This window comes from Hordeum vulgare, chromosome 1H (genome assembly GCF_904849725.1).
Source record: "Hordeum vulgare subsp. vulgare chromosome 1H, MorexV3_pseudomolecules_assembly, whole genome shotgun sequence".
Taxonomy (NCBI): domain Eukaryota; kingdom Viridiplantae; phylum Streptophyta; class Magnoliopsida; order Poales; family Poaceae; genus Hordeum; species Hordeum vulgare.
In genome coordinates this window covers 485,432,220-485,442,273 of record NC_058518.1, presented here as the reverse complement: position 1 = coordinate 485,442,273, position 10,054 = coordinate 485,432,220, and positions in this window count along the sequence as shown.

Below are 10,054 nucleotides of genomic sequence, written 5' to 3'. Positions count from 1 at the left end.
TTTGGAGTTGCTTCTTCTTCTTGTTATTCATCGATCTAGGATGGGTTCCAGGCCGGCAGCCTGGGATAGCAAGGATGGACGTCGTTCTTCTTTTGCCGTTTGTTTTCGTCCGTAGTCGGACCCTGCTGTTCTTCATGATGATTATGTATTGTACTGATGTGACTCTGATGTAGCTTGTGGTGAGTGTAAGCCAATTCTATATATATATCTCTTCTTTTCAGTACATGTACTTGTAACGATATCTATTGTTGCGACATGACGAGATGCGCTTCTATCCCTGACGAGGCCTTCGTGCCAAATTGAGGATAGGGTCGCATCTTGGGTGTGACAAGTTGGTATCAGACCAGTACCGACCTAGGATTCCCCTTGATTGATCGAACTTGGCCGAGTCGAGTCTAGTGAAAAACTACTTTGAGTCTAGTTATATATCGGAGAGTAGGATTCTTTTTTCTCCTCCTCTATGCTCCGGTGAGGAATCTTGACGTAATAATTTATTCTATTCCTCTTCTTACCCAAATTTTTTTTAGGATCACGCGGATATTCTTGGGATCTATATGATGCCGATGTGACGGAGTTCTGTCTTGGTGCCTCTTGTCCGACTTGATTTTCTTCCGGGGAGTTGAGCTCCAGGGGATTCTTGAGCACATCATTATCATTCAGATTTCTTAATATCTCAGAACGAAGGATGTTCGTAATTGCTTCAATACTAGTAGTGGCGAGATAACCCCGATGTCCCCAGTACTGGTGTAGATTGTTCGGGAGTACTGCCGTACTTTGTATCGTTGTGATCACGAGGGTCTGTTGTAGATGAAGGTCCGAGATTCTGGTCGTGTGTTGACGGATGTGATACAGGTGACGGGTTAGTATAGGAGTTGCGTGATATTACTCCTTGTATCCGTGTACCAGATTGCATGACCAAAAATTTCGGGAATTCATAGGTGGGAATTCGAGTAGTTGCTTATAGGACAATCTTCCAACAAATGCAGGATGTTAGGTTGGGGTTCGACATCTAGTGGATTCGTTTGTTGATGGTCGACTTACAGCGGTACACTTTGTGTCTTAAAGAGTCCTTGTAGCTTGCTACGACTCGGGGACGCTTCGTATGTCGGGTGCACTGCCTTGCACTTGATGGCTACTGTAAAATCGAGCCCGTGTGATCCTGTCCACGAAAATATCGGACGAAATCTTTCTCGTGAGTTTGTTCTGGCTTGTTTCATAAGCCTCATCCTTTTTTTTGTTGAATATGGTAATTCAAGTTGCTTCGATGTCAAGTGGTGATTTCAGATCTTTCTAGTGGTGTTCTCATATTTTTATGTGAATGCTAATTCTTTTGCTCAAATCAATTCTCTTGTTAATTCTTGTCAACCGGAGTCGTCATGTTAATTCTTTTCCAACCGGTGTGGTTCTCTCCAAGTGGATTCAATCCTCTTCAATTTTTGCAAGATCATTCTCTCATTTTATTCCGGAGTTCATCTCATCTGTCCCAAATTCTCTTTGTTTTTCCCCACCCTCCCGCCCTTTTCTCAGTGATTCAATTTTCATCCAAGAGTTTTCTTTTCATTGTGCTTCCGCTGTCTGTTCTTTTCTTTCTTACCCGGTGATTCGTTGTGAAGATTCTCAGGAGCTTCATGCTCATCTTTATTCATTCTTGTCATCCTTACCGGTGAATTCAGTTCAGTTATCCATGGTCATCATATCCTTTTTAACCATTAAATTCTTTCCGACGTTGGAAATTCTTTCAGCCTATCTTGTTTTTTTAATTCCTCTCTCTTTCTATCCGGAGTGTTAAAGATATTTCAGAAGTTCTGGTTTTCAATCCTTGAGTTATTTCGAGGTGCTAACCTCATCTAGTTTTCTTGTACCGGTGCAATATCTCCCGTTCTAGCAATCTTTTCAACGGTGATTTCTTTGAGTGGGCCCATAACCCACAGGTTCTTTCCCAGGATCTTTCCTGGCTCTTTTAATCTTTTCCGGAGATCCTTAATTCTTTTTAACTATGACGAAATTATGAATTTCATCAGTTATATCCCTTCTCCAAGATCTATTCGAATTAATTCTCATATTTGGCTCAGCCTTGCATTCTTCTTTATTCCGGAGTGTTTCATTATCCTTGGTGTTGTTTATCGTCTTCTTTTTCAACTTGATAGACCGAAGGAGTGTTTCTCTCAAATCTTGGTCTATTCTATTGGATATTCGTCATTTCAGCTTCGTGTTATCATTTTGAATTTGTTTTCAATCATGAGTAATCCCTTTCTTGCTATCCGGTGCATTTCTGAATTGTTTCATTCTCGATCCTCCGAAGGCCATCATTTTAGAAGATTCTTCGTTCTCAGCTTTTAGCTTTCATCCTCAATTCTTCTCCATTGTTGTCTCTTCGTTCGTATCTCAATTATTCTGGTGCCTTGTTTAAGTTCTTCTTCTCTCAGGTGGCTCATGATCTCTTCATTCTCATGTATCTCCATTAATCCGTGGTGTTCCCATTTAATTGTGAATTCTTACCAGTGCTTCCTTAATTTTACTTCAAGTGGTGCTTATCTCTCTGTCTCTTCAAGATCATTTCAAGAAGAATAAGTGGTATGCTAAATCCGTTGCTTGGCATCAATTAAACTTGATGAAGGACAAGCATAACATAATTCTTATTCTTGTTCGTAGTATTTTGAATTCTTGTTCCGGAGTGGCTCATAGTATCAATTCTTTTCTCAAGTGCCTATCTTTCTTTTTCGAGTTCCAAGTTCTTTTAATATCTTTGTGAGGCTTCATCTAAATTTTGGCAAGGTCATAATCTTATTCTTTTCTACCTTCGTATCGTTGCGTCATTCATATGTATATGGAGGTCCTTCATGGTGGTTCATCAAGGTTTCAATTCATTCTCTAGTGTTCTTCAAGATTCTTGTTGGAGAACCTCAAGTATCCTTTCTCTTGCATGTCTAGGTGCAATTGTTCTTCCTTTATCCTTTGAGGTGGTATTATAGCATTCTTGTTAGTGTAGGAGCCTCGAAGAGTTTTCCTTTCAAGAGTGAGATAATTAAATCCACCAATTCTATGATTATGAGATATTTGCAACCCATGGTTTCTTCATTGAGCTATCTTGGTTTGGATTTCACCTAAAGCTTTTCCTACGGATTGTTGCTATCATGGTGCTTGTCATTAATCCAAGATCTCAATGTATCCTCTTGGTGTAAGAAATTGTCCATATCTTGTTTCTCCCAATCAATCCTTGTTTCTGTAGTGGCTGGTTGTCACTTCATTAGTTTGAAAAGGTTTCCATAAGCCCACTACTATCTTGTTCTTTTCGTTGTTGTTTTTCGAACAACTCCATCAATTCTTCTCGCAAGGGTGCTTGCCAAGTTCATTGGAGTTACTAGTTGTCATTTTTTTCTTCATCCTCTTCTTCCGTATGAGCTAGTTCCTATTCTATTGTTCCGGAGGCATTGTGATGTTGCTCTTTTGTGTCAATCTTATTGTTCTATCAAGATCATGGTGTTCCCTTGTTCTATTTACTTGTTTGTTGTGAATATTGTCTATTTCTACCATCTTATCGATTTTTTGTCCCATTTTCCTACCGAAGTGCTGCCGAAATTTTCCGTGAATTCTTGCTTGTTTCTCATATCATTCCTCATATCTTTGCAACCTTCAAGGATCGTTGGTTTCACTCGTTTGTCAAAGAAGCGACTAAATTTTTTACCTCTTGTTCTTTCTCATCCTCTCCCCCTTACATTCTTGGATCTCGGGGCGAGATCCTCTTGTAGTGTAGGAGAGTTGTGACAGCCCGATGCCGACGTTCCAGAAGATTCCTCTTTTCTTTCCGTTTTCGTCATGTGTCTATTTTCTTTTGTCGCATCATGCGCATCATCAGCATTGCATCGGCACCCCGTTGCCGCCATTTTTCAAACTTGCATCCGTTGTTAGTTGCCGTTTCGCGTCGTTGTCCGTTCCGAGCCCGACCGCACACGCACGCGCCCGCGGCATCGTCAAAACCCTATTTTAAAAGTGTGTTGAAAACTTTCTCTGATCGAGGTGAAACTTGGCATGCGGTCGTGATTAGTTATAGCTAGGCCGCCTGTCGAATTTCGTCGCGATCGGAGTCCGTCTGGTACCCGAACGGTCGACCGTAGCGGCACCGTATTCGGTCTACCGTCGGACGTCTGTCGGTGTTTTAAAATTCGTCGCCGGGTCGCCCGTCTTTCCTCTCTTCTTAGCCAACGCCACTCTACACAACCAAACCTAACCCGCCTCTCCGATCGGACCGCGCGATCGCGATCGGAGGGTCGAAAACCCCCCAGATACCCTCTAACCTAGCCCCTTCCTATAAATAGGCGGCCTCCCGTGCCAAAAAATGCCTTCTCCCACCTCATGCCTCGTTTTCCCCGCCGAGCCGCCACCACCTCGCCACTTGGCGCCGCCTCAGAGGACCGGCCGCCACCTGAGCCGCCGGCAGCCGCCCTCGCAGCCAATCGGAGCGCGCCACGTGGCCCTCCAGCGCCTCCCACCGCCGCGGCCCGCGCAACCCAGATCTGGCCCGCCCGAAGCCGATCTGGGCCGAGCAGCACCAGCCGTCGCTGGCTCCCGAGCTCCTCCCGAGCCCATCCGCCGCCGCCTCGCCGTGCTCCCGCGCCTCCCCGCTCCTCTCCGTCAGCCCGCGCTCGCCTCGACCCTCCTGCAGCCCAAGCCGCCGCGCCGCCCTCTGCTGACCGCTCCTCCGGCCGCCGCTTGGTCCTCCCCCGCGCGCCCCTCGCCGGAGTCGCCGCCCTCGGGAACGGATGGATCCGGGTGGATCCAGGCCGGATCTGTCCTCGCAGCAGGTCCCCGCCATGCCCGTCGCCGGCAAGCGCCGCCAGCAGTCCTGGTCGAGGAGCCCGACCGAGGAGGACGAAGCCCCGCGCAGGCCGCCACCAACCGCCGGCTGGGCCCCGCAGCCGGCCCAGCTCCTCTGCGCTCCCCGCCAGCGAGGCCCACCGCCCCCAAGCTGGCCCAAAGCGCCCCCGACGTGCCTCTTCCTCCCCAGCAACCTGGGCCGACCCCAGCTAGGGTGAGCAACCCCTAATCCCGCCATGTGCGTTAAATAGTGTCATGCGCCTTGCCCTGTATGCCATTGTGTAGTTTCGGCCCATTAGATAAATAGGATTTTTCACATATATTAATTAGACGGATATATAAACATGTGTATCTTTTAATCCGTAAGTCGGATCGCGATGAATTAGATATGGTTTTGGCATAGAATTTCGCGTAGAATCCGTTTTTGCAACTTGCATAATTGTTTGACGTTGTTTGGCATGCCGACCACCTAGTTTAGCATGCTGTATCGACAGGTTTATTGTCGTTGTTATTTTTTCGTGCATGTCCGGATAGCCCGAATCCCGTAGATAAAATGTTCATTTTTTAGGAACCCCTTTTCCATGTATTTTAGAGTAGACGTTGGTATTTTTGCGTGTAGGGATTTGCCGCTAGTTTATTTTCCCGTGTATAGGTTATTATCTCGCATTTACGTGTGATGTTATTTATGTTATGCAACCCCACATATTTTATATGTTTCCGGGGTAGAAAAATCGATGGGATTTTTCTGTGCAATTAGTTTTAGCTTTTGAGCAAGTTAGTTCGCGTGATATTTTGCCATGTTGCCCTCTTGTCTTTTTCGTAGGATTTATTTCGTGCTTCGTTTGACGGAGTTGACAACTAGAGAGTTGTTCTTGGATGTTTCCTCTAGCCCCTGGTATTTTTGGTTGCAATAGAAATGCATGTTTAGGTGTGGTTTACTTGCTCTCAAGTTGCTAGAAATAGTGCTGATTTGGAGGTGCTGAAATATTTCTAAGTCTGGAATCTGTTATATTTTGTTGTTGTCTTGTCTTGCTTGTATCTTGTGATCTGTAGCTCTTTTGAGGTTGGTCCAATGGAGTAAGTTGTAGACCTTGTGATTCTATAGCATGCTGCGAATTTTCATGCAATTTGGAGTCCTGTAGCTCATGATTTTGCTGCTGTCAATATGCCTTCAGATCGAAAACTGCACTTTCATGAGGTGTTATTTTCAGCAAGTCTGAAATAGTGTGTGGGAAGCCATTTTGTGACTTCTTTTCCTAGTGTTCCTTGCTGTCATGCTTGTAGATGTTAGTTGTTTGTTGTAGTGATTCTTGCCCTCCTTCGTGTCATGCCTTGGTTGATTATATTTGAGTTGTGTAGCTCGTAGTTGTGGGGTGTAGAAAATGCTATGTGGCTGATTTTGGCAGGTTGTAGTGATTTCTTGTTTTGCTCGTAGTTTTTGATCCGTAGCTCCGATTTGAGCGTGTCCTACATGAAACTTGCTTAGAATCTCGTATAGTTTCATTTTCTCTTGCTGGTTGTATGTTTTGAAGTGCTCGTGACCGTCGTTGCACACATATTGCATTCATGTCACCATATCTTGCGGTGCTTGTAACTTTTGATTCGTAGCTCCATTGGAGATGTCTCTATGTGTAAATTGCTTGTCTCGACGCGTAGAATCACGTGAACCTATTCGTTTTGCTGTTTAACAACCAATTAAATGTGTTAGTTCAGATCTGGACAGAATTGTAAATTAACATGTGAGGTCGTCTCGGAGGTGCTATATGTCATTTCCGACCTCATTTAAAATGCCTAGATAGGTAGGTTAATTGCTCTTCATCTCTTGCCATGTTCAACCACATTTAATATTGCCGTGTATCTAATCGGGATAGAACTAAATAATTAAACGTGGAGTTTCGTCAATATGCAATTCGTTGCATATTGAACTTCACTTAATGTGTAGTGTTTGTTTGTCGTGATTTGTCATGCCGTGACTTGCATGTATTCAGCTGCTCTTGCATCATATGTGTTGTGCATCGTGTGGTGAATATCGTGTGTTGATTTGTGTTTCCGGTTTGCTTCGTCTCGATAGAGTTCCGCAGCGTGTCAGATTGTGAGGACCCGTTCGACTACATCGGTTCGTCAGCTTCACGGAGGCATTCTTCTTCCAAGCGGGATCTCAGGCAAGATGACCATTTCCCCAGATACCATTACTATCATTGACATGCTAGTATTACCGTTTCTATCGGTTATGTGTCGTTGCCTACCACATGTTAAATATCAGCCTCTCAACAATGCCATGAAAACCTTCAACCTGTTCAACCTAGCAAACCACTGATTGTCTATGTCACTGCTTGCTTAATCCTGTGTTAGCGTTGCTAGTTGCAGGTGCAGTTGCTTCCATGTGAAAACATGGGTTCCTTGTCATATCACCATATTAAATGCTATTTATTTTAATGCACCTATATACTTGGTAAAAGGTGGAAGGCTCGGCCTTTCTAGCCTGGTGTTTTGTTCGACCTTTGCCCCCTTAGTTTCGGCTACCGGTGTTATGTTCCATAATTGAGCGCTCCTAACACGATCGGGGTTGTTATGGGGACCCCCTTGATAATTCGTTTTAGATTAAAGCTGGTTTGGCAAGGCCCAACATTGGTACTACATTTCTCCAACATAATAAATCTGTTATTTTGAAATGCATAGGGAGTTAGCGCTACCCGAGGAATAATTCTACATAATACAGGTAGGGCCAGTGCTGATGGTGCTGGTCCAAAACAGAGCACTGTGCGGGGCCACCGCGAGGAAACTCGAGGTTTGGCACTCGTACGCGTAGCTTATCCGTCGTGTCCTCAGAACGAGATACACGGCTCCTATCGGGATCGTCGACACGCCGGGCGGCCTTGCTGGATTAGTTTTACCTTTGACGAGATATCTTATGCATCGGGATTCCGGTGATGCTTTGGGTAATCTCAGAGTTGAGGTTTTGCACTAAGAAATCCGACGAGATCGCGAGTGTCGTGATCGAGGATTTCTATGCGGCTTGTGGTAATTTGTGATGGACTAGTTGGAGCACCCCTGCAGGGTGAAATCTTTGGGAAAGCCGTGCCCGCGGTTATGTGGAAACGTGGAAACTTTGTTTAACACTCGTTCTAGATAACTTGAAGTTAACTTAATTAAAAATATGCCAACTGTGTGCGTAACCGTGACTTTCTCTTTTGTGAGCTCCTGCTTCGATCGAGGACACGGTGGGGTTATGTCTAACGTAGGTAAGTCTTCAGGATCATTCATATGATCATGAGTAGTTCACGTCCGTTATGCGTAGATCATCCCCCCTCTTTATTCTTGTACTCGTAAGTTTAGCCACCAAATATATGCTTAGCCGCTGCTGCAACCTCACCACTTAACCATACCTCACCCATTAAGCTTTGCTAGTCTTGATACCTTTGGATATGAGATTGTTGAGTCCCCTGTGGCTCACAGATTACTACAACACCAGTTGCAGGTACATGTAAAGGTTACTAGACGCGAGCGCATTGATTGTTCATTTGGAGTTGCTTCTTCTTCTTCTTCTTCATCGATCTAGGATGGGTTCCAGCTGGCAGCCTGGGATAGCAAGGATGGACGTCGTTCTTCTTTTGCCGTTTGTTTTCGTCCGTAGTCGGACCCTGCTCTTCTTCATGATGATTATGTATTGTACTGTTGTGACTCTGATGTAGCTTGTGGCGAGTGTAAGACAATTCTATATATATATCTCTTCTTTTTAGTACATGTACTTGTAACGATATCTATTCTTACGACACGACGAGATGCGCTTCTATCCCCGATGAGGCCTTCGTGCCAAATTGAGGATAGGGTCGCATCTTGGGTGTGACAATAGCGTACCCGAAGATGAAGTGACTAGTAAAGCCACCACAAAGGGTTGCAGCGTAGAGTCACTGTCTTGAGTTTAGGCGTCGCGATTTTTTAGCTGCCCTGCTAGGAGTTAGGGCATCTCTAATGACAATCCTTAGGCCAACTCCAATGGATGATCCTATTTGATCCACCCGCATTTGTTTGGGATGAAGCGAACACAAATCACAACCCAGAGCGCGACCATAAATGGATGAGCGTCTGATTTTTATCCGCCGTCAGATTCATTTTCGGTCCAAATTTAGGATGTGTTTGGATACGGTGTGTATGCACACGGACGCTCTCCTTGTCCTCCTCCTGACCCGCCGGTTGGTAAAAAGCCTCCTTTCCCCTCCCCTATGCGAGTTGCACCTCCCCCCGCCATGCCATAGCCGCCGCTCCGAGCTGTCCAGCCCCGACACATGCACACAAATCCCACCATCCCACGCCCGCTTTCGAAGGAGTTCTTTCCGGTGTTTGTGGCTTCCTTCGTCGCCTCCTGTACCAGAGAAACCACGGCCATCAATGACGCCCATTGGCACTAACACCGCCTGCCTCGCGCTGCAAGGCCGTCCGCCGTTGTCTGTCTCCGCCTCTACATGTCTATTGCGTATATTGAGAGTCAGAGGTGCTATTCACCGGCCGCGTCTCCATCACGACCGCTAGGTGTTTGAAACTTTGCTCGCAAGATACCATGGATAGTGGGGGCGAGTATTTTCTTCAACAACTTCATTTGTTCATCGGATGATTCATCATGGGATGACGAAGAGTTTGTGGTTGTTGTGTTCTCCTTCAATGACCACATTGCTAGGATGCATCCTAGGTTCAGGGGATAATTCCCGAGCCATGCTCCGACCTTGAACCGCAATAGGTAGAGCGGTCATGCCCTTCTATATGTAGATTACTTTGAGAATTCCTGGCTCTTCAAACCCCATCTTTTCTGGCCCGCCTTCGGATGGCGAGGCATGTGTTCACTCGTCATCTCGAGGGAGTGGTAGCATATGAAATTACTTTGAGTGTAAGGAGTGGATGCCCTTGGCAAGGTTGGCTTCTCCTCCTGTAGCTATTCCTATGCTTGCATACATAATTCCAGGTGATCTTATGAATGAGTACATTCGTATGAGTGAGTCCACATGTCTTGCACCAATGCACATGTGTTTGCAAGGCCGTTGTGACAACATTTGACCCTGAGTACCCAAGAGAGCCAAATACCGTAGATACAACCCGGTTGTTAGCAATCAATGCAGATAGAGGCTTTCTGGGAATGCTTGGCAACAAAGATCGTATGTACTACAGATGGAAGAATTATCCATTTGTTTGGCAGGTACGGTACAAAGGACACGTGAAAGGTTGCACTGTCATATAAGAAGCGGTG